Below are 26,621 nucleotides of genomic sequence, written 5' to 3'. Positions count from 1 at the left end.
CTCAAAGCTTTTTGTATTTATTTTCTGCATTCTTGTTGCACACTTGCTAAAAGCGAGAGTCGCATGAATTGTTCATCGAGTATGCAACGCATTGAGAGCGTTGACTTGTCAGCAATGGCAAATAATAAATTTTAATGAAGTGAACACATTGCTTTTTACTGCCCCAACTGAGGTCGGAAGCAATAATTTCAATTGATGTCAACTTTTAATGCATTTTTATGGATTTCTGTTGACTACTGTGTTTTGTTATTCCTTTTTTGATTTATGCGATTTGTCAATGGATTTTTAATAGATGTCGAAATCATTTAAGAAGATCTACTTTAAATTTAGATATCAATATTTTTTTTATTTTTTTAATTCTGTTTGATAGCTGCAGTTATTCTTTGTTGTTTTCGCATGGCAAGAGTAAGAGCGAGAGAGAGAGAGACTACATGCTTTATTGTATTTGCTTTTAAAACATCAACAACAATGAGAGGCCAAAGAGCTGACAACGGGAGCGGGAAGTGGGAGCGAAAGAGAGCGCAACAAACACACGCACAACACAACACAACTGCATTGCGTTATTTTGTTTCTCTTATTGTTTTTGCCTTTGGCTATGCTTCCTCCCAGTCGCAGTATTCCCCCCCCCCTCTCTCTCTCTCTCTCAGTGCTCCTCCTCTTGACACAGCAGAAACATGTTTTATATAATTTCCAGTACGCGTGGCACAAAAGCAGAAGCATAATCTGTCTTTTGCTATCGCCAGCTCGCTCACACTCCTGTGAGAGCTAAGCTCGATGTCATCCTATATGCGTCTCACTCGCCTGGTCATTGTTTTCTCATGTATTTTTGTGATATTAATAATAATGCATTTTATTGTCTTTGTTGTTGTTGTTGCTGCTGCTGTTCTCATTGTTTCTATACACATTCGTATTTATATATCTCTCATATCGTTTTGTTTGCCATATTTTTTCCTGCCCCGCCTTTTGATTGATTAAATGCAAGCCCAACAAGTGCGTTGTTTTCCTCTTCTTATCGTACAACTTCAGGCAAACAATCACAAAGCCCAAGAACTTTTCTTTTAAGCCCACAACTATCTAGATATTTAAGCTTGCCATTTGTGATGGGATTCAACACATTTCTTATCGTTCATAGAAAAAATATCTTTCATACAAAACTTTAAAATTAAAATTATTATTATTTTATACTAAAAGGTGTTAAAAATGTTTCAGCTATAGTTTGAACACATTTCATACTTCCATCTTTGATACTCAAACATTCTTTTGAAATTCAAACATAAAAGAAAGATAATAGGTAAAATTTTAATTGTTTTTCTTTCTAAAAAAGTTACGTTATCATAATAGAAAACAATCTTAGCTAACTGTTGTCTTCATAGTTTTAAGCCCAGAAGTCTTTCTGGCTTCTGAAAATATAATTATGACCTAAGCACGTTATAATCATTATAATGATCGTATGTTATGTAAGTTTACCGACCTAAACATTTCATTCTCTTCCATAATGCACAAAAGTTTCTCTCAAAAATTCCCTCTTTTAGTGTCCGTGTCGACCCTTTGCTATAATTTAAGTTACAGGGTATAAATAATACCTATTGCCTGCAAGTTTTTCGACTCCCAGGCGCGCAATTGAGTGTAATTTTCAATTTAATTAAAATCTAAGCACGTCTGCGAAATATATAAATACTATGATTACGTTTTAGGTTTTACGTCGAAGAGAGTTCCGCTGAAATCGGTCAACTGAAGAACAGCTACAGCTACAGCAACCAGCAACAACAACAACAAGCAGCCATTTTTATGTGCTGCTTTTTTTTCGCGTTGCGTTTCTAAACGGTGATTTAGCCATTAAGGTAACGGTAAACTGTGCAGAATCTTGCGGGCAGCCAAAGCAACAACAACAACAAGAACAACAGCAGCAAAGAGAAGAAGTTCTGCCAGCGCAACCGGCTTCGACAGTCAAGCAGCCAAGCCGTGAGAGCGATAGAGATGACACAGTGGGGTGTGGGGAGTAGGGAAGGTGGAAGCAAAGGTAGCCGTTGATTTTTTTTTTTTTACTTTATGTACGCTTTGTGCTGCTCTTCGTCGTTGCTGCTGCTGCTGTAGTTATTGCTGTTGCTGTAGTTGTTGTTGTTGTTGCTTTAGTCGTGGCTCTGCCGTTGCATAACTTACGTAGTCAGTTGCTGTGCTCTCGCTCTCTCTTACTCACTTGCTCTCTCGCAAGTTTAGTGCTGCTCGTTTACCTTAGAGTCGGACACACCGTTCACTCACTTGCAGATGTATTGCAACGCAACCGGCTAATATGTGTGTTTGTATGTATATTATGTAACTGCGCACAGAACAATAGCAGCGACTGAGGCAGCGACAGAGACAGAGGCAGCGACTGCGGCAGACCAAGATAAGGCAAGAGCAAACGCAGCAAATGAATTTTCGGTACGAAATGCACATTTCAACAATTTCACTTAAGCCATAATCAAATAATTTGTCAATTCGTCATGCGCTCCATTCACGGAAACACAAATAAACGCAACCATAGTATTTATACACTATCTTCAAAAGGGTAAGCCACTTAAGACTGGCAATTGGAGACGTGTCTCGAGCAGTCAAGTTAACTATCTTATTGTGCAATAGAGAAAAGAAAGTTGTACGTAATTGTTTTACTACTTAAATGGATAATAATAATAGACAATTACATGAATGGGTTTCTTAATGAAATACAAATGTTTCTATTATAATTCTAAGATTTTCAAGTTTGTAGAATGCCCTTAAATTAACACAAAATTAAATTCATACTTGAACAAAATATACGTTTAAAGCTATAGTCTTACTTTACGAATAAGAAATTCAATTTCCAACGAAAATTTAAAATATTCTTTATAAAATTGAATTGGATTCTTTTAAATATTGGAAATTTAACTATTATTATAAAGAAAATATTTAATATTTTTGAAAAACTTAACTAATATAATAATATGTTCGTTAGAATAAATTCAATTTTATTTCAATTTTTTAAAGAACATTTTTAGTTTTGATTAAGGAAGAAAACAACCTAATACCAAATCAAAATAGCAAATCTAACATTTTTGTCGCGTTATAAATTGTAACGTTGAGAGAAAAGTTCCTGGTAATATAAGAGTAATTATTCTATTGCTCTGATAATGCATTGTAATACGAATTTCAATTCACAAAGAGTATTAATTCTTCGACAACCCGAAGAATAAGCGTTCTATCTTGGTTTTGCGGTTATTTGTTTATTCCCGAAATTTACACGCAATAAACAAATACAACGCACAGCCAGGAGAAGAAGAAAGAGGAAAAGAGAAGGAGCATGTGTTTGAGTGAGGGAGACAGAGCGAAAAAGGGCAATGGGGAAACGATATGCGTTTTGTTTACGTTTCGTCTGCCACTCGATAACTCAATGCAGTTTTCGTCTGCTTCTTCCGGCTCGTCTTCAAGCGTTGATAAAAATAAAAAAAAAACACAAACACACACAAACACAAACAACATTTGAAGCGACGACAACGATGACAATAAAATAAACAACTTCTAGACTTGTATATAGAAGTATCTCAAGCGCAAAAACCCAAAAATCCGAACCCAAAAGGAGAATCCCAAGAGAAAGACTGAGTGAGCAAGAGAGCAAGTGATTGAGTGACTTATGAGCTAACTATCTCTCTCACTCCTTCACTATCTCTCTCTCTGTTTCTTACTCAGACACGAGCGACGTTTTTAATTAACACGCCTTTGTGAAAATTTCGTGAATTTCATTTGATCAACGCTTGATGACGTGTTAATCAACAAAACACACAGCTCCAGATACAAATATAGATACACATACAGATACAGATACAGTTTCGAATACAGATACAATTACAGATATATCTGTATACAGAAAAAAACAGATGAGGTTTAAAGACACGATTTGAGTCTTTGATAATTAAATGTGGATCAATTCAAAAACGTTAATTAAAATCTGTTTGTTTCATTTGCCAGACTAAATTAGATAATAATTTCAAATTTATAAAAGTTTCCCATAACATTTTAATCACTAATGAAGAGAGTGTTTGGCGCCCTTGCTGAGGATATGATCATTTGATCACGAATCGAATCAAAAGAATTTTACTTATCCATTTTTCTTTTGTTGCTATGCATGTTATTAAGTTGATTTCAAGTTTTGATATTGGTACAAATATGTGAGAAGAGATAAAAGTTGCAGAAGAAATACTTTTTGGTCTGACAATCTGGTATTTTTTGTACCCTTTGGTATATTTTGAATGTAGTACTATATCAATATACTAAATAAAGCATTCGGCACATTTTAGTGTTTTTGCGGTATATAAATTTGTTATATTATAAGTATCTGGCGGTCGATCACACTCGACTGTCACTTTCGTACTAGGTATATTTTGTACTCGATGATATATTTTGATTATTGTACTATATAAAAATACTAAATATGTATAGCTTTTCACACGTTCTAGTATTTTTGTGGAACATTTTAAGTATCTCATGATCCATCACGCTCAACTGTAGCTTTCTTACTTGGTATATTTTGAACTCTATGGTATATTTGGAATATAGTATTATATAAATACAGTAAATATAACTTTTAACGTGTTATAGTATTTTTATGGTATATTAATTCAGTATATTCACGCATCTCACGGTCCAGAAGCCTTCTTACTTGGTATATTTTGTACTCTATGGTATATTTTTAATATAGTACTATTTAAATATACTAAATAAAGCTTTTGGCACGTTTTAGTATTTGTATGGTATATTAATTTAGTATATTATAACTATCTCACGGTCGAGCACACTCGACTGTAACATTCTTACTTGTTTCAAATAAGAAATATGCAAAAATTCATTAGATTTCAGCAGTCAGCTATTCAATCAGTCTTTACGCAGTGCTTTTAGCATAATTTCTATTTCAGTCATTCAGTCAGTCAATCTGTCCGCTTTTAAGATAATTTCTTTCCTATCCTTTTATTGTGAAAAACAACGTGATGAGAATTTTGTATGCTGGAGCAGCTTGCGAGATAGCATTTTAGCATTTCATGTGTTTATTTCGCTTATTTACATAGCATTATTAACAGCTCATCGCTATTGTTGTTGTTGTTGTTTTTGTTGTGCCCCTTATTTGGGGCACACTTTGTGGCAAAAATATTTGTACGTTTTCTTGCGTACGCGACAATAAAACATTTCGGATTTTTTGGCTTTTAAATATTTTTTGCTTTTGCTGTTTTTATTGTTTATGTGCACAACAGCAACAACAATAACGCAAAGTAAATATATAAAAATTGAGTTTATGTATTTTAAACTGGCCTCATTACGAACACACACACACAAACACATGAAAAACAACTCATAAAGTTGCAAATTTGCTTAGCAAACTGTAAAGTGGAATGAAGCAGCAAGTGCCGTGAGTAATTTCATTCCCAAATATTACAAAAGTAAAAACCTCGACTTGCCCTGATCCCTCAGCGTTAAGTATTGTAAGTTGATAAGCACAAAATTCGAGGCACAAGTGGATCGAGCAACTGTTCTTATCGCCGACCATTATAAATGTACCTGATAGCAATTGTAAAACAAGTCAAAGTGTGCCCAACAGCAACATACTGCAATTTGTGGTATACGCTTAAAGTCAGGTAACTTATATTTTCTCGCCTTGTCTCTTTTCTGTCTCTCCCATTTCAAAATTGTAATTGTAAACCATGTTGAGTGTGCCCAAAAGCAAGATACTACAACTTACGCTATATACTAAAAGTGTGGAATATACTTAAAAAGTGAGGTAACTTTCTTTCACTCTCATGTTGTCTCTTTTATGCACATCCCTTGTTAAAATACTAAATGTAGAACAAGTCAAAGTGTGCCCAATAGCATATTTCTACAACTTGTGGTATATACTAAAAGTATTGGTATATACTCTAAAAGTCAAGTAACTTTCATTCTCTCGCTTTGTCTCTTTCCAGCCTCTCCCTTTTTAAAGTAGCAAATGCAAAACAAGTCAAAGTGTACTCAACAGCAAGATACTTAAACTTATTGTATATACTAAGTGTATGGTATATACTAAAAGTATTGGTATATACTCTAAAGGACAGGTAACTTTCATTCTCTTGTTGTTATCTTGTCTCTTTCCTGCCTCTCCCTTTTTAAAATTCTAGCACTTAATTTATAATTGTGTCATAACTCAATCTAAAAGCCAATTAATCAAGCGAATGCGCAAAATGGTTTAAATACAATTTACACATAATTTACGGTATTCGTCTTTTCCGCCTTGGGAATAACTTATATAAGTAATTGTTGATGATTTTCGGGTTAAATGTGTTTGATAAAATTGTCACGTATCATATTTTATTTCAACATTTTGGGTGGGTCGCTCAGGCAGCTCCCAAAAACTGATTATCAAATTTATTTGATGTACAAAATATTAACAAAAATGTATTGTTAATTGTAATTTCTTAAAAATAGTCTACAGCACTTTTGCCACACAGGATATGCTTGTTGTTTGAGAGTTGTCTCCAAAGCTAGTGCACTTAAAAAGACATTAAAATTGCAGAAGACATTCTTGGCAACGACAACTTCACGATCATTTTATTGCTCATTACAACAGGCGCATAACAATTTTCCACAGCTGGAGTTTCGAACCCAAAGTCAACTTATCAGCTTCAACTTATTTCCGCATTGCGCTCAACGAAAAAAACGTCAGTGAAGCGTTCTAGACAACAAGATACCTTGTAGAAAGACATTATTAAGGTAGCTACAGCGATTCTCTATGTTTTTCAATTACATTTAGTATTTAAATAAATCTGGTAATTCATGGAATAAATGTTGAATTAAACAGAAATTTTAACTAATAACTTTTGATAGTTATTGTCTGCGATCCAGAAATAATCTAAATAAAATATGCGTACTACAAAAAAAAAAAATAATCAAAAATACCAAATGTTGAAATCAATAAATGTACTGTCCAATTATAAATATAATAAATGACAATAAATATACTGAAAAAATACCAAATTATTGTAATCATGTAATACAACAATAAAATCAAATACGAATACCTAATAGCGATTTGAAAAAGACAAAAAATATTCTGAAAAAATCTGAAATAACGTAAAAAATCTAATATAATCAAATACGAATTCAGGAATAAATCGAAAATTAAACAGACAAATAATGAATATAATAAGAAAAAACTAAAATAAACTTTAAAATGAATAGAGGGCAACTAAAAATAGTTGTATTAAAAATATAAACTGATTAAAGAATTAAAATAAATATTTAAGGGAATAGAAAGCAACTAAAAATAGTTGTATTTAATACATAAAATTACTCAAAAATTAAAATAAATTTTTAAGTGGAAATAAAAATAGTTGTATTAAAAATATAAAGTGATTAAATTTTATAAGTTTTCTTATTGGAATTCCTTTCAACCCTTGCTCAAGGTCCAACATTATAATACCCTATAATAAATTCCAAGGGTATTGAAGCTATTAAAACGACAGACATGAAGACAATAGCGTTCGTATGTTGTATTCGTCTAACTATCAAGCTGCGGGCAGAGACCGTGGAAAGAGTTAAAAGTGATAGAAAGAAAGACCTTCTCTCTCTCTCTCTCTCTCTCTCTCTCTCTTGCTCTGATCACCTCCCCACGCTCCGATTACTGCAGTTTATACGCATGTGTGTGTGTGTGTGTGTGTGTGCATAGGGGCAGGCAATGGGAGGTACATGCTTTGCATATCAGCTCCAACTTCAAGTCGGAATCGTATGTTGTATAGTTTTTGAAAATAGATACGAAAAACGCAGGCAATAAGTCTGGTTACATTACGAGGTAGCTTCGAGCTTCGTTGCTCAGGACGTGTCTGGAATACCTGACAAAATACAGATATGTCTATAATAAACAACAACAACAACCCGAAGTAGCAGAAGAAGAAGAAGAGGCACACCACATGGCACTCGCATTCGTATTTGGATTTTGTTTTTCAACTGTTTGCAGTGCGTTTCACGACAGCTGTTTAAATTTTTCGTTACTGATAAGCCAAAAAAACCAAAAAAGCGGAAAAAAGACGAACGAAAAAAAAGTACGTTAAAAATGTGGTTTTAGTACTATTATCATTCGATGGCTGTTTCAAAAAAAAAAAACGAAAAAGAAACTGGCACACACACAACGCTCTTTTGTACTTGCGCAAATGAATTTTAGCATTAAAAAAAAACGAAAAAGGGAAAAAATGTTGATCAAATACAAATGTTTGGAATTTCCAAACTGAAAAATAGGTTAGTTTGCACAAAAACACAAAGAAGCATTAAACAAATGGAAAACGATATAAAAATCGGCGTGGAAATCAAGTTAGAGCGCAGGAATAAACGACTAAAAGATACCCTGGGAAAATAAAAATGTTAATAACAAAATATTTATTATCAAATCCAAGCAAATCAGCAATTAAATATTTTTGCATTTATTAATATTTAATTTAAACTTTTCTCAAACAAGAACTTTTTCTTTTTCAATTATTTAATCCAATTTTTTTTTTAAGAAGAAACAATTAATTTATAATTTCGATATTTATAAAGCTAAAAGATGTCCTATACAAAAAGAAATATTTATGAGAAAATATTTATAAAAACAAATTAGTAAACTACAAAGCAAAAATGTATCTATTGATTTATTAATTTTTAATAGAAATATTTCTTGAACTTTCTTTAATTTACTTAATTTTCATATTTATAATATTTAATTTAAACTTTTCTTAAACAAGAAAATTTTCATTTTCGATTTTTTAATTAAATTTTTTTTACGAGCAACAATTTATTTGTATTATAGAAATCATAGATTTTTATAGATTTAGAAGATATTGTATACAAATAGAAATGTTGTTCAAAAAATATTTAAAAAATAAATTAATAAACCAAAAATATATTTTTTGATTCAATATAATATTTCTTTAAACAAGAATTTTTTCTCTTTATTTTATTATTTCATCTAATTTTCTTTAAGAAGAAACCATTTATTTTTATTATAGAAAATATCGATTTTAATAGAGTATAATTACTTAATTTGAGGACTCTTAGATCTATAATCTTGATAATCTTAACTGCAGTCTCAAAGCAATGTTATAAACAACATTCTTTAACCCTTCTACTTTAGTGTTCTTCTCTTGAGCAATTTTGCATAATTACAGAGTATCTTAATGCTGCATCGCAACGAACTTCGTTCTTTATTATATCTGAAGAACGCCAACGCAGCGACTAACTGTCGATGAACATGCAAACTGAACCATTAGTAAGATACTTAATAGTATTAAATCAAAAAGAAATGAATACACACATAAATCTAGCAACATTTTGAAACAGACTTTATTTACTCTCCAAGTGAGTTGAATATCTCCAACAAAATGATGTCACAATTGCCCGGAAGCAGTTGCTCAGGTAATCGCTGTTAGATGGTAGCTGAATAGCAAGTGTTTAGCTAATACATAACAATAAGTAGCCAAGAACAACAACAATAACGAAGAACATAACCTTAGGGTTCTGTTGTCGAATCGAATCATTAATCACATCCCAAGCTCTTCTCTCTCTCTCTCTCTTTCAGTCACCGTTTTATCTGTCTTCTTCTGCTTCATTTGTGCCAAAAACTTGTTTATGTCGATTTTGAGTAATTAATCAAATTAGAAAGAGAGAGAGAGAGAGAGAGAGAGGGAGAGAAATGTTTGCTAAGAATTTTCCACACATAATTACAGCGAAATATTTGCTAATTTACTCGAAATAAATCTTATTTGAAAATGAGGTTGCATCGCCTGCAATTTAATTCTTTGACTTTTATTTATTGACTTATTTCTTATAACGACCAAGTTAATTGCGCCCAAACTCCAGCAGACTAAGCGACTTGGCTAAGCTGTTAAGCTTTGCCTTTGGGCTAAGAGACTTTTAATTGAATTAATCCCGTAATGAGTTTCCCCCAAAAATAGTACAACAAACGTTGTCAAGACAATCGCCAGCAACACTTGGCAACAAATTTAGCGTAATATAACACTTCCCTTGCACACCTCTCCCCCCTCTCTCTCTCAACATCTTTTTCATCTACTCACAGCACAAATATTTAATTAATAAAATTGACGAATATTGTCAAATAATTGAATACATCAAACTCCACAATTTCACTTGCATTTTTCTGTTTGTTTTTGTAATTCTAAATATAAAACAAAGTTGAAAATTAAATTATGTTTTTCCCTTAAGGTTTTTCATATCCGATTGTCAAATATTATGTTTTATTTTGTAGTCTAAGAATTAGTTTCAAAAACTATATTTTAGCAACGCAATATTTTTAAGAAATAAATTCACTGAACAAAATAAAGTTGAAAGCTAAAATTCTATCTTTCATTTTCAACTTTAGTTTGGAATCTAAAATTCTTTAATCTTTAGTCATTAATTTTCAACTTTATTTTTCTAATCGAATACAATATGGAATATGAATTTCATTATTAAAAATAATTTGTTGTCCAAAATATAGCTGAACATTTTAGAATATATATTCAATTTATACAGAAAAATTGAAATTTCGTCTACTGACTTTTTTAACATTTCATTTATTGTATATTCAAAATTAAATATTGATTAGAATGCAGTTTATATTCTGGGTTCCATTAGATCAAACAAAATAATGTTAAATAAAATGAAGGAAATATTTATTGAAGAAAATATTAGATATATTGTAAATAAACATAAATTACAATGAAATTTATATTCTGGGCTTCGTTAGATTAAATAAAATTAAAGGCATATTTGTTTAAAGGAAATAATATACTCCCTTTATTGTGTATTATATATACATAAATAAATAATGATTAGAATGGAATTTATATTCTAGACTCCATTAGATGAAATAAAATAAAGTAAGATATAATTGAAAACATATCACTACGAAGGAAATATTATATTTCTTTTATTGTGTATTTAAAACTAAATATTGGTTAGAATGGAATCGAGAATACTATACTATTACTATATTTCATTTAATGTATTATTTAAACAATATTTTTTATAAGAATGGAATTCGTATTATCGTTGGCAAATTGATAAACTTGTTACTGAAATGTTACCAAGAGATTCCTTGGATATAATTTCATATTGAGTGATAGAATTTCCATCGTGCACACGCTGTCTTCATATCAATTTGCAAAAAATTGATAAACTTGTTACTGAAATGTTACCAAGAGATTCCTTGGATATAATTTCATATTGAGTGATAGAATTTCCATCGTGCACACGCTGTCTTCATATCAATTTGCATAGCTATGCAAAGAGGCAATCCAAAAGCGAAAACAAATAGAGTAGAGCACTAACATTTTCATTTGTTGTTGTCGCACTTCCATTTCCATAACAACAACAACAACAGCAAGAGCGGAACAACAACAACAAACTATCGTCATCATTAGAGTCGACAATTGGCAAGTTATTTTGATATTGCGATTCGCTTTTTTTGGATGACTCTCTGGCCATTTTTGGCAGACCTCTTGAGTCGCCACAAGCCACAAGCCACACGCCACACGCCCCATAAAAGCCCAACAACAACAGCAACAACAACATTTATGCAGGCCGCATTGGATTCGATTCGATTCGATTCGGTTTGATGGTATTTTTTTCGGTATTGTATTGTATTGAGATTGGATTGCATTTGAATTGCGCGTACGCAGCGCAGAGCAGATTGTATAAAATATGCGTCGAATGGAATTTGCTGCCCCATTTGCAGTTCAGCTGATTTGCATGGTCGTTGTAAACAACATCCCAGATTTTACCAGACTGCCACACAGCACCATAAAAATAACACACACACACACACACACGCATTCTTTACTCCCCCTTCCCCTCTCTTTGTGGGCCCATAAAACTCACGCCTCTCCCTCTCTCTCATTTGCTGTCTTTCTTCCTCTGCCCTCCTCTCATTAACTGCTTAAGATTTTGGCATCATTCAGACAGCTTGTCAATGAAGTCAGCATACGCGTATATGACTTACTCATTGGTATTATACCCTTATAGACAGGGTACTTTAATATATTCATTCATCAATTGAACAATAAAGAAACTCACATTAACATATCTTTAGACTATTTCACTAATGTGAATTAAGGATTCTTTTTTATTTATTTTTATTCTAGTGGTAAAAAGTTAAGCTTTTCGCATCAACAAATCTTTAGACTATTTGACTAATGTGAATAAATTAATATTTCATTATTAAGGATTCCTTTTATTTATTTTTATTCTAAGAGTTTAGCTCATAAATTTAAAAAGTTATTATGTTATGTCATTTCTAATTAAGTTAAATTCGTTAATCTCTTCTAGAGACCTCAGAATATCAATATATCTTTTTTCTGCTATGGTTTTTGCACTTTCTATTTTTATTCTAGTGTTAAAAGCGGGAGCTTCTTAATTTCTGTAGTTTCATAGTTATTTTAATTCTGATTACATTCTCTACTACAAACCTCAAAATAACCACAACTGTTTATTCTAAGCATTACATTGAAAATACTTGTATAATATCATATGCCATAAATGAAAATTCGCACTTTGAATATTAATACAAGAACATACTCATTATCTATAAAAAAAATGTATGTAAATAAAATATAAAAAAAAAATTGATCAATGTCTTTTGATCTCTCTCTCTTTCTCTCTCTAAATAGATTCAATAAGTAAATATGAAAAGAAAAAATTAAAACAACCATTTCAATATCATTTATCTGCCAAGATTTCTTAGTCATTTCAAAGTTTATTCAATTCTAAATTCAAATCTATAATCTTGACAAAATATCTTAAATAAAAATATCTAAATCCTTTCAAAGTTTCTTCAATTCTAAATTAAAAATGAAAGTCTATAATAGTAAATGTTAAATAAAGATATCGAAATCATTTGAAATGATTTCAATTCTAAAATTTTAAAATAAAATCTATAATCTTTAAAACAAATTCTTAGCTTATCTATACAATGAGTAACTTATGTACATATTTAAGTTTCAAAATTTTAATTAAATCTACATATATTTAAAATGAATCTTTTGCTATAAATAATATTGTTTATCTGTACGGATAGTAACTTAATTATTTATTCATTCATTCTATAAAATCTATAATCTTTCAAATAAATTCCTTGCTATAGTAAGGTCCGAAAGTATTGTTTCTTTTTTCTTCTCTTAGTTTCAGCACAACAAAAATGACTTTGTTCTTTAGTTGCCAAAAAGAACCGCTGAGAATTCTTTGCGAATATTTTTAATATTTCGAAATCGATTAATTATCATGTGTATAGCAAGTATAGAAGCGCTCTCTTTAGTGTGCTTAATCTTCGACATGCCAAAGACAGCGATTGTTTGCTTGTTATTTTGGTCATAATTACTCACAGCGCATATTACACAACTGAAAGTAAATCCATAACACAATATGAGATACACACACACACACACACATACATAGTTGAGTGTGAGTAGTCTCACACAGATACACACATGTGCACACACATATGCGTATTTATCTGTGGACTCGCTTATTTATTTGGCTTTTATGTAAATTCATTTCGATTTGCTTGAAAATTTTGCTAGCCATAAATAAAGCTGCGTAAATTTGACATTTAGCACTTGAAAGAGCCTTTTTTATGGAGGGCCTTAACAAGTTGTTTATGGGCCCTCATCGCACACCGATTGCAGAGGATGGAAACGAGGGGAAAACCAAAAGCCAAAAGCCAAAAAAAAAAATGCAAATGGATTTTTAATGCCAGCACTCGAGGAAAAACTGATGTCAGACTATCGTGAGGAACCTGTGTTCTTGTTGTTTTTTAGTCTACTCGTAAGGGAACACAAATAAAATTATCCAAGACATTATCAAGATATTGCGAATGAATTCAAGGTTTGGGTAATTAAAATTATGAAAATTTATGTCGTTTTTCTAAGCAAAGCTTTAGATTTGAGATAAACTAACCAATATTATATACTGCTGTCTTTTCCTTAAAAAAGGTATGATGAAAGTTTGGTCTTTCCTTTTTTCTTTTCCTATTTAAAAACATGATATAAGTTTTCACTTTTGAGCGTTCTTTTACTTCCGATATATACGAATTATACTTTAAGCTGTGGATTTCTGTATAGCATGATGACGCTGCAAATTCTTTCGTATACTTGTATTGAAATAAAAAAAAAAATAATTTTAATAAACCAATACATTTTATATTAGGAATGTGTTTTATAATTTCATAATTATCAAATTCCCTCAATGTTTGCTATAAATATTTCATTATTGTTTTTATCCTTCTGCATCCTTTGTTCTGCTGCAGAACAGGAAGAACAAAAGGTTGCAAAAAAAAAAAATTCATGTTTGTTTTCAATTGAGGAATGAAAGAATAAGATCGATGTAGACAAAGAAAGATAGAGAGAGAGAGAGAGGAAAAGAGAGGAATAAAGCAAACGAGCATCTAAAAACAAAAACCGGCTCATTTCCAACAGCTGCAAACATCAGCACACAAACAAACCAAATCACAACATGAATTTTTTTATTGCAATGATCGAAAAATAAACATGAGAACATAGCACTTTGACGTAACGAATATATTAATACACTGCTCAAAGGATTAATGATATTCACTTTATATATTATACAAAAAATGGAAATTTAAATAAATTAATCAACTCTTCGACTGTTAATTCACACAACAACAAAAATGTATTATTTTGCTAATATGTATAACAAAACAATATAAGAATCAAAGACGTCATAAAATGGAATGCTTGTTTTGATTTCAGCATTCTGGAATGTTTACCAGCCGCACAATATGTTAGAGGAGCGCGAAAAGACGAACGAGAGGAACGACGACAAAGTCGCCAAAAACATTTCAAGTTCAACTCGAGAGCTTTTTTTTTCGGCGCATAGTTTTCAATTAAATGCGCGGCTCGCTCTAATAATACTACGTAAAGCGAGAAGAGAGCGCGTCAGCGTGAGAGAGAGCGACAGCAAAAGAGAGGCTCAAATTTAGTGCAAAGTAAAGTAAAGCAAACCAAAGCACAGGCATCACTTCTTATATTACGAGCGTGTGTGTGTGTGTGTTTTTGTGTGTGCTCTTTGTCGATCTGTCGTCGGCTGCTGCGACTGAGGCTGCTGCTGTTAGAAGCGGCCAACAAGAAGCAGCAACTAAGCAGCGAGCGCTTTGCTTTTTTGGTTAGCTTGTCGTTTTTTCGTTGATGACCTTGAAAAAGCTGTATCTAAAAATCGAGTGCAATCAACTTTATAAACACTCACACACACACACATAGTCGCATACAAATGCTGAGAGCCTTTTTGCCTCACACATGCTCATTAATATTTCCCCTACATTTCACACACATACAGACATATGAACGACAGCAACGCAATGCTCAGAACGTTAGGTAAAGTCTTGAAGCCCCAATATATCGCCAACTCTGTCACACTCGCATGCTGTGACGTGTGTGTGTGTCTCGCTCTTTGGTGCCGCTTTTTGATATGCCAATGAGAAGTTTTCGTGTGTGTGCGTGTTTCTGCCTGCGCTGCTCTTATGCTTGTTGTTGTTGTTGTGTAAAAACCGCATATAATAATTATTCTAGATTGTTTTCAGTGTTGTTGTGTGTATGTTTTGCTTCTTTAAAGGGTGGTCGCTCTGACGTTTGCTGGTTATATTCTTTTTTTTTGGTTTTGGTTTTATCTTACGCTTTGCTTCTTAGCCTTTTGTATGCTTGCCTGGGATAATAATAGACTTTAGCGACGTTTAACCAAATCACAAGCAGCAGCAGCAACAACAACAATAACAACAAAAGCAGTGCTTAAATGTTGTTTTTGGGGGCAGAGCGCTCAGGCGGCAACAGGTAGCGCAACAGCAACAGCGACGTCAAACCAAAAAGCAGTTCAACATTCTGACTCAAACTTTGGCAGTGTGCAGACAAATCACACACTCACACACGCACACTAATACACCCGACAAAATGCTCGTTGATTGTCTCGCTCGCACTTTGAACTCGCACTCAGATCAGCGGCTTACGCTGCTAATAGAAGGAGAGCGAGAGAGACTCACATTTAACTGTCAACTTTGAAGCTTTGAGCAGCTCAACTAGAACGAAAAACATCAAAGCTTAGACGGAGAAGCTTTCAAGAGCATCATAATAGAAATTGATGCGTTAACTCGCATTTCGAAAGTTGGAGCAATAAAAGCGGCAATTGAAAAGTAATAACTATGCAATTAATATATTAACAAACAAAATAAATATTGTAATTAATAACAATTTTATTATTGCGTTATCAAATACTATAATTTATAAATGTATTTAATTTTCAGTAAATTCTCATCTCTAATTACTATCAAAATGTTACTCAAGTCAACAGTCAAGCCCATTAAATTCATTTGTGATTCATTCTCAACGCATTCCTAGCGCTTGAAATTCAGATTTTAACAGCTTTTGACTTGATTATTTTGCGTAATGGTCACAACTGGAATTTCTATAACTAAGAGCCATGTTTTAAGCCCTGTTTTTAAACAAATTCGCAACAAAGAGCTGGCAAAAAACAGCAATAAAAATAACAACAACGTTGATTATTTAATTCAGCAGAAAAGAGATGAGCTAATCTTCAGCTCTTGTGGCTGTTTGTGGTTGTCTTGACTTTGGCCAACTTTGACTTGAGATTTTTAATTAAGATAATTGTAGTACGAAGAGTATAAGGCACAAGAAACAAGCCAAGAACACTAAGTACAGCCAATTCAAAAGGCTTGTAAGATTGCATATTGATCCAAAGATTAAGCCTTAGATACCCTGCATTATCCATTCTTGATCAAGATTTGTTATTCAAAGTTTGTTTATTAAAATGAAGTTTACTTCTTAGTTGCTATACATTTAAGTTTCTATCAAACCTTAAACTTTTACATTTTTACAGGGTATTCTTGAATAGAATATTGCTATACTACTCTTTAATACCCTGCATTAACCATTCTTGTTCAAGATAACATAATTTATTGTAATGAAGTTTATTTCTTATTTGCTCAACATTTTATTTATTTTAATGTTTAAATTTCCATCAAACCTTGAACTTTTATATTTTTACAGGGTATTTACATGTGCTGTCTAGAATTGTACTGTTATGTTCCATTTGGAGATGAGTGGAAACATTTGTCTCGCATTTGGCGGCATGTCGAAAATGTCAATTTCCGAAAAACAACAAAAAAAAAAACCAAAAAACGTTGAAAATTGTGTCTTCAAGATAAACAAAGACGTCAATTAGTTAATACGCTGTCAAAGCCGAAATGTTTATTATTGTTATAGATATTACGAGCGTTGATATAATACAACACAGACTCGAATCAACAACAGAATATGAAGCCAGTGCTGAGCAGAGAGCATTCTAATCGTGTTGGACTTCATTCTTTAGCTTTTTATAAAAGAATGAATATCACAACAAAATTCACTTAAAGAAGCTTTCACAACAAGAAAAAAAAACCACATGCATGCATACTATTTGAATAATATACATATTCAGAAATGTGGCATACGTAATATTATAAAAAAGAAATCACACCAACAACAACAACAACAATAACAGCGACAACAACAAAAACAAACAAATTGGCATAAACTACGCCGAAAATAAATTGAAATCTAAAAATGAATTCAAATGCCGCAAAAGCAACCAAAGCAGGCGGCAAACTCAAAAAGCAAAACAAAACAAATACAATGGAAGTGTGTGTGTGTGTGTGAGAGTGTGCGTGTGTGTGTGTGTGTAGGAAATAGTGAATCAACCACGACTCGAAATATTCGATATCAAGTCAAAGTCAGTTACGTTGAAATTGTTATGAATATATATATAGCTTGATCAATTAGGAATAAATCTTTAAACTTTCATTCTTTCTGTATTCAAGATCTAATAAAAGTGAAATTTATAATAAATTTGTATTAAAATGTAAAAGATTACTATTAATATGAATATATAGCCTGATCTATGAGGAATAAATCTTATATAATAACAAATTTGTCTAAAAAAAAAATAAAAAAAAAGATTATTATTAATATGAATATATAGCCTGATCTATGAGAAATAAATCTTTGAAGTTTCATTCTTGCTTCAAAATCAAATTAAAAGTGAATTTAATAATAAATTTGTATTAAAATATAATAAAGAGATTAATATTTTCAAGCTTCTTTAAGATTAATATCATATATTTTAGATTAACATACATTTCAAGTTCATAATATTGAATATACTTGATAAGCAAGAAAGAAGTTTCAAGAAGTTTTATTAGTTCATTAACATTGCATCGAAAGATAAGTTTGAAGTTTGCAGCTTTCTTTCTACTCCATTTATCAACGCAAATAGTTTCTCTTTAATCAACATTATTATTGTCAAGTCATCGAGGGGCCTTCAACATTAGCGCAGATGCCTCACTAGATGGTATTCCCTGTGGTGATGTTAAGGAAAACCTTGCCTTATATACACAAAACCGTATTTATTGTCTGCTTCAACAATTTTTGAAGACATTTCAAAAATTATTTAACTACAATTTAAATAGCAAAAAGCGGCAAGACCTTCAAAACATTTGCGAAGAACTTCAAAAAGAAATTAAAATTATAGCAAAACTCGTGGAGCAAACGAAATATACGAACAAAAAAAAACAAAAAGAAACCAGTTTTGACTGGAAAACGACTGAAAAGAAGAAGCAAAAGATGACGACCAAGACGACGATGAAGAAGAAGAAGAAGCAAAAATTGGTATGATATTGTACGTAAGCAGTAATTGAAGTTAACGTAATTATAAAAAGAAAAAAAAAAACAAAATAAGGAGAAAAAAATGAGAGGAAAAAATAAAATATGCCAATTTGAGCAAGAGGAGAATGTAACTAGAAGTTGGAATTGAAGACAAACTGCGCTTAATTTCCCAATTACGGAATCATTAAGTTTTTCTTAATCTATAAATTCATTTTTCTCCGAGCTATAAAACCAACTGCAAGACAAATGCAAGTCACAAAAAACTCCAGAAAAAGAAAAAGTACTGTTGCTTTTCCTCGACAACCTGAAAAAAAAGCAACACTCAAGGTTTTGAGGACAATGACGCAAAGGTCAACGAAGCTTAAGCTTTTTTTTTTAAGCAAAAGAAGCAACGACGAGCAACGAGCGACGACAACAAGTTTTTAATGGCATTGCTTGCATTGCGTATACGTACAGTATACCGCATATCGTATGTTGATATCTGCATACATTCTTACACATAGTATACTCATATTTATTACTTTATTTTCGACTTGTCTATGCACATTAAAAATCAAATTAGCTGTCTCTAATCTCAGCAAGTCTTTGAGTCAACAGATACTTTATTCTAGCCGCTCTCTTCACTTTTTTGCTCATTTTAATGTTTCGAATTTTTTATAGTTTAAAATTTCTATAGATTTTAGCTACATTTGTGAAATACACATCGCTATGAAATTAAGCATTTTCTTCATGTATCAGTCGGAACTTTAAATTCCATAAAGTTCATTCATATTTCGGTAACCCACAACATTTTAGTGCACATCAAATTATAATTGTTATAAAATTTTCCTTCCTTCATCAAATACCTTAGCTATAAATACCAACTCATGCATTTCTGTCCAATCATCTTCATTAGGTAAATAATAAACTAACATAAAAATAACTTAGCGAAGATTCAAATCAATTTTCAGACGAATTCTTTGAGAAATCTCTTCTTTTTGCGTATCTAAATATCAGGTAGTTAGACTATTGCTTAAGTGTTTCATTTGAGTTTGTTTTTATTTGCAATATTTATAAACAGATCTGCTTATTGAATATTTTATATAGTCTCAAAATATATCATATCACGTTCAGTCTGCCGCTCCCCAGCAATCGCTCTCTCTCTCTCTCTCTCTTTTTCTGTCTGCTTTCCTATCTTTTCCACGCATATTACCTTATCAGTCACTCTCATTCGTTCGCTCTCTCTCTCTCTCTCTCCCGCACTCTCTCTCTCTCTCTGATTTTGTCAGTTTCAAAACAAAGTCCATTTGTTATTGTTGGTCAATTTTTCAGCGTACAGTAGAGACAACATTTAAAATGCTATTATCTAATCGCTGCTGGGCCTGTCTACACAAGTGTGTGTGTGTGTGTGTATTTATGTATCTCTGTGTGTGTGTGCGTACTTGCCTTGGCGATAAGCCTAAGCGCACTGTTTAGGCATACATACATATTTATTAAATAATAAGCAGACAATTAAGTGCCGAGGGGGGGCGACCAAGAGAGTGAGAGAGAGCGAGAGAGAAGCAATCCAACCAAGCAACCAACAAAAAAAAACAACACAAAAACTGAAACGAACACAAAACTATTTATAAAGAAATTTTTCGTTAGAGGCTTTTATATATATAAGTATTATTTTTTTTTTTTTCTTGGTCTCAAAACTGGTTTAACCTGTTCGCAAACACACAAAATTAACAACAATAAACTAATTAAATCAAACCGAAATACGTCGCAAAAGTACGCACACTAAGCAGGTGCGAAAGAGTGAGACAGCGACACTCGATAGACAGAGAGAGAGCGCGGGTTTGGAGAGCGAGAGCGAGAGGGAGACACGAAAATAGTCAAAAGGAAAATCTTCATTGAAACACGCGCGTATAAATAAAATGCTAATATATAAATATAAAGAAATATCTAAACTAAAATATTTTCATCTATTTCTATTTCAATATCATTTGCCAAATGCTTGACAGACTTTAAGGTAGCCGTGAGATACTTTATCTCCCAATTAGAAATCGTTACATGTAATTACAAGTGATGAAATGTATTCGAAATTTTGTTGGATGTTAAAATGAAATGTTTTCAAATACTTGTATTGTTATTATATTTGAATATATATTTGTTAATAGTTATTTGAGCACCTTCCAAATATTAAAATATATTCAATTTAAAGAATGTATTTTCTTGAAATATTTTCTAATTTAAATACAAATTCTGTTTAAATATACTAAGAAGAAAACACTTAACTCCATAAACAATAAAAAGTCGCTGTAATATCTTGATTACTTATTATTTTGTTTGGACCCTGATCAAGTATATAAAAATAATTCAAGTTTTTACAAAATATGCCAAGGATCAACCTCAGTTGTAAACCTTTAACAAAAACAATTGCAGCTTAAGGTAATTTTATATTTATCTTTACGCATTTTGCATAAAATAATAGCTTGTTTATTTACCTTTTTTTTAGATTCAAATTCAATCAATCGTAAAATGCGTTATAATCCAAGTTTATTGAGTTTAGCTGCATTTTTTTTGTTGTTGTATTATTTTGTATTTATTTTATAATTAATCAATTATCTAATTAATTTTTTTTTTTGCACTAGGCAACAATTGGCCTAACAATCAATATTGTTTATAATGATGCTTGTAAATTTTGTTGTTGTTGTTGTATATAATTTGCAAAGTGAAACCGTTGCGTGTATAAATATATGTGGATTGCTCTATATGGTAGCTATATTGATTTTATTATATTTTTATTGAATATTTTTTACTTTTATTATATTTTTTTGTATTTTCAAGGCAAACTTGAGATATATTTGTTGTTGTTTATTTTATTTTTATTTACTTGTGAAAACATATAGTATTTTTTTTTTGTATGGAATTCTTCCAAGAAATTATATAGTACTTGTGTCGTAGAAGTTAGAACTGTAGATCAAAACAAAACGAAGTTGAAGGAAATCAAAAACAAAAGATTAGTTTTTGTAGAAAAACTCGAATCGGGCGTGTTTTATATGAAGGAGGAAGCAGCTTTGAGTCGAAGAGAAGAGCGCCCAAAGGGGGGAGTGGGGGGTGTGGGCACTAGCCACACTAAAATATTACAAGGCGCGAATGCGAAACGAAATGGAAACGAAACAAAATATAAATAAAGATACGCGAAGCTCGGGCGATAACGCAACGTAGGAAGACCGACCACAAAACGATCCGAAACGAAACGAGTGACGGCAATTGGATTATGAAACGCGGCCGACGGATGCGACGCGGCAAAGCGACACGAGAGCGCCAAAGCAACGAAGAGACACAGAGAGTGAGAGAGCCAAGCGACATCAAGAGAGTGCGCGCTCAAGAGACATGCTGGCAATGAAACGCGACACAAAAATTCCGTAACCGAGTTGGAAAAAAAAAATTTTTTTTTGTTTTTCAGTAAATATTCACACAATTTTCAAATTTGACAATTTGTTGTTATTGCTGCTGGAGAATAGTGTAAGTTTTGTTGGGGCGAGATCAACAAACAATCGAAAATGTTGAATAATATTGAGAGCAATTTGCGTTGTTAACACGCTGCGGTGTGTGAAACAAACACACTCCAAATACACTCACACACACACGCACACATCCGACACACACACGCACTTTGCTTGATTTTCTTATATTTTGGGCTGCGCCAAGTGGATTTTGCTATTTGCGCACTTTTCGATTTTTAGCGATTTAAATTGATTTCGCTCGAAAATATATATGTAAATTCACAATTGTTTTGCCAGTTTTGTAATTAAGCTGTTGTGTGAGAGACACGCACGGCGCCCGAAACGAGAGACACGTCGACAGCAGCAGAGCACAGTGGGGACGACGACACACACAGCACAGCACAAGGGCTGACAACACACACAATAATTTTTGTCAGCTCGACGTGTGGGTCACAAAAACAAACCTCACCAAACGAAATACAAACTCGGACTGAAACGCATCAAATAGGTACAACACACCAGCTGTGTGTTTGCTTGCTTACTTTGCTTGCTGTCATTCTCTCTCATTTACTTGAGCTCTCATGCTCTCCTCTCCCGCTGCTTGTGTCAAGTGTCGCGAGAGCGCAAAAAATTGGTTTTGTTATCTGTTGGCAACGCTTTGCAATGGCTGCCCAATAATAATGCGCCTCTGCTTACACCAGCCACGGTTAGCAGACAAAACAGAACGAGATGCAACGATTACTTGGCTGTGTGTGTTTGTGTGTTGTGTACGCACACGCTCTCTTTCGATTACGCTCTCGTGCTCTCTCTGGAGGCCACTGCCGGCATTTTCATTTTGCGTGGTGGCCCCACAATTAGCGTATGTGAAGAGAGGCGCTTACCAACAGCATCGACATCGACAACGGCAACGAAGACAACGACAGCGACAACGTTGCTGCTGATGGTTTTTTGTTGTTGTCTTTGCTGTTGATGATGGCTTTGTTGTTGTTGTAGTGCTTTTGCAGAAATTTAATGGCGGCTTTTGGTAAAATCATACAACCAATCAAATAACAATGCCAATGCTAATATGCTAAATATGTAAATAATATTTAAATTAAATAAATACGACTCATTAATGTGTGTAATTGCATACTGACACACACAATTAAATTTCCCAAAGCTTTCCCGCTAGCAAACAATGACAGAGACACGTTGAAAGCGAGCTACAAAAAAAAAAATAAAAAAATTTCTCCAACCAAACAAACACACGGCAAATGCAACAAAAATACATTTTGATGACGAAACACATGTTGTGTTTTTGTGTGAAGAGAGCGCCGCACTCCTCAAGTGAGAGTGGCAAAAACAAAAACAAAAAGAGAGAGCACAATTGCATTTGCTCCCGCTCGTTCGCTCTTTGTGCCGTAGACAAACTCGCTCATTTGCAGCTTTGTCGCGCGGCACAACGACAAAAATGTAAGCACAAAAAATAAACAAAATGGAAAAGCTCGCGACGTCAACGTCGCCGTCGTCGTTGTCGTTGTCGTCACTGTCGCCTTCAATTTCAATAGTACTCCACAGCTACTAGCTGTTCCCATGCACCGACACAAGCACACGCATATATCTCATCATACACACGCACATACATATGTACACGGTTTTATTGGCAGCTATTTTGCTGCTTTTTATGGCTCTTTTTTTTAAGCAAGCGGCAACAAATTTTTAATTTTTTTTTTCTTTTTGTATTTCATGGCATACAAAATATGAAAAGAGATAATAGTTTTGCCTCCAACTTACTCGCAACAGATTTAAGGCGGCTTCAACAAAGATTTAACTTTAAGCTTTTGCACTTGTGTTTAAAAGGATGACAATTTAAATGGTAGTCTTAGGTTAATTTTCGTTCAAGTGATAACTATTATCGCAATTTGAACACTCGGTTTATTGCCCAAGAGATTTGATAAGCAATCTACAATCTTTAATTGACCAAGCAAATGTATTGCTTATTGAAAATTACAATTATTAATTGTTTTTATGTGGGAGCTTGCTTAATTCATTTTCAAAATTTCAAAAGACTTCATGAATTTGACATCAGCAAATAATATTTATTAAAATGTATAATATCTTTTGCTCATTTTTTTAAATTTTTAAATATTTTTTTATTTAAAAAATTATGTATTTTTTTCCAACTTTAGCTAAATGAATATTTGTTTACATTAATTGAACACTCCCTTTACAAACTTTTATTAAGCGTGCTTATTACAACTTTTTATTACTTAAAATATGTGCTGACTCATTGGATGACTTGGCCAACTGATTGGCAAGTCAAGTTGTATCACAAAAAATTCGAATGTTTACCAGAAGTTTCCATTTATGAACAATTTTTGGCAATATTTCACATTTTTCATGTAATGTTTAGTTTCTTTGTGTAAACTTTTAATTTTGTCTAATTAATAGAGTTTTTTTAGCAGTTCAAGGGCTTTGTTTATAAAACTTATTGTTCTTTATTTAATTAGCTCTGAACAACTACCGAATTTGCAAACTAAAATGAAAAACAAGTATTGCATAAATTTATCTTTTTTTAGTTCCGTTTTAAAATTAATATTCCAAACATTTGCTTTGATATAATTTCAATTCAAATTTATTCTTAATAATTATTGGAAATACATATTACAAAGAAACAGATTTTTGCAATTAAAAAATAAATAATATAAAAAAAAGTAATGTCCACAAAATATAGTGACTGACATTTCTGAATTGTATTAAACTAAAAAATGATAATAAAATATAAATTCTTAAATTTATATTCTTAGAGTCTTCTAAAAGCTAATAATGTTTTCGAATTTGTGGTTGGCATTTTGTATAATTACGACCGTGACTCTTCTAGGCAAAGAATTTAAGTATTAATACAATTTTATATTCTTTTATGATGTTTTAAAAAAGCAACAAACACTTTCGCATTTATTTGTTTGTTGCCGTTTGGCACTTAAGTTTTGGTTGAATTTGCTGGCAGCCTTAATTATGCATGACAAATGCAGTTAAGTTGCTGATTGTATGCACATAATTACCGCACAAGACCACAAAACTGAGACAACAGCTACTAAATAAGTGAGAGTGAGTTTTACACACAGTTAATGACTAGCAGATACCCTGTAAATGTTTAAATACTTGAGAAACTTCATATGAAATTGATGTGCAACGATTAGAAGATAGAAGATAACTTTAAACTAAAATTATGAATCCTTAAAAAGCGATTACTAAATGCAAAATATTATTTAAATATTTGTCTTTCTATTCTATATTTGTTTTGATAAATTTAAAAAAATATATATTTCTTTTTTCTTCTCTCTTTCTCTTCTTGTATTTACAATCTGTCTGTTTAAACAATAACTAAATTGTATAATTAATATGAAATTAACGGAAATATTAGTTTTTATGATTTTGAAAATAAAATGTTTCTTTATATTTATATTATTTATATATTATTACATTATTCATATTAATATTATTATTCGATCTCTCATTTTTTGCTTTAATTTCCGTTCAAAATTTATTATGTAATCAACTTGAACCCACTCTTAAAACTATAATTGATAAAACCCTCTCTAAGACATTCTTTAGCTACAGGGTATAGAAACTTACCAAACTGCTAACTACAAAGACAAATGTGCTACTTTAATTGCTGACAGTTTGTAAAAAAAACTCTTTTTTTTTTTGTTGCCATTTTCCTTTGACTTTGGCTTTTGTTATTTTTATTTCTTAACGTTGGGTTGTTTTTTTTTTGCTTAATGTTACAAACAATTAGATACAAAATGACGAGAGACAATGCTAAATCATAGCATAAAACTTGATGACCAGTCAAGAAAATGACAGTAGTGTCGGATTATACACACACACACACACACACACACACACATACATGTTGTGCTGTATTTTCCAAAGTTTTCGTTGGAAAACTGTTTGAGTTTGGCATTGAAACTGATTGAAGACTTGAGTCATATTTACCTGGGAAGTGACAGAAATTATACCTTAACATATTTCCCCATTTTTCCTTCATAAACTTATTTATTTATTATCACAAATTGATCGTAAATGGAAATCCATACAGCGAATTTTAAATTTACTTGGCTTTGCTTTACTTACTTTCACTTTGACATAATTGAAGAACGTAAACTATTAAATTATCCAAACACCATAAAAATTAATCCTGAAAAAATACAAAATTAAACCAATATAGTTAAGATTGTAAATTTTTCAATTTAATTAATATAAGTCAATTGATGTATCTTAAATATGTTTTAAATGTTCTGTAATATTCGTTAAATAATATATTTGTGCTCTAGAGCCGAAAAATAACTACAAGTAACTTATTAAAGCTCACGTCAAGTAATTTTACAATTTCATATTATTTTGAATGAAAAGGAAAGATGAGTAGTCTAAATAATAT

The 26,621-nt window shown here is 32.0% G+C and overlaps 1 protein-coding gene across 5 annotated transcripts in view; it reads right to left on the bottom strand.

Annotated features, from left to right (window-relative positions):
* Positions 1–26,381, bottom strand: part of LOC133835239 (neurogenic protein mastermind) — a 110,208-nt gene extending 83,827 nt beyond the window's left edge. For 3 of the 5 annotated variants that reach the window (XM_062265192.1, XM_062265196.1, XM_062265194.1), the window contains exon 1: positions 21,197–22,692. The gene's annotated coding sequence lies outside the window, so the exon portion shown is untranslated. Of the gene's footprint in view, positions 1–21,196; positions 22,694–26,317 lie in introns of those variants that run through there. The other 2 variants (XM_062265193.1, XM_062265195.1) reach the window with 2 other exon arrangements.
* Positions 26,382–26,621: the final 240 nt, after the last annotated feature.

Source organism: Drosophila sulfurigaster, chromosome 2L, assembly GCF_023558435.1.
Source record: "Drosophila sulfurigaster albostrigata strain 15112-1811.04 chromosome 2L, ASM2355843v2, whole genome shotgun sequence".
NCBI classification, from domain to species: Eukaryota; Metazoa; Arthropoda; class Insecta; order Diptera; family Drosophilidae; genus Drosophila; species Drosophila sulfurigaster.
This window is presented reverse-complemented; position numbering and strand designations above follow the sequence as displayed.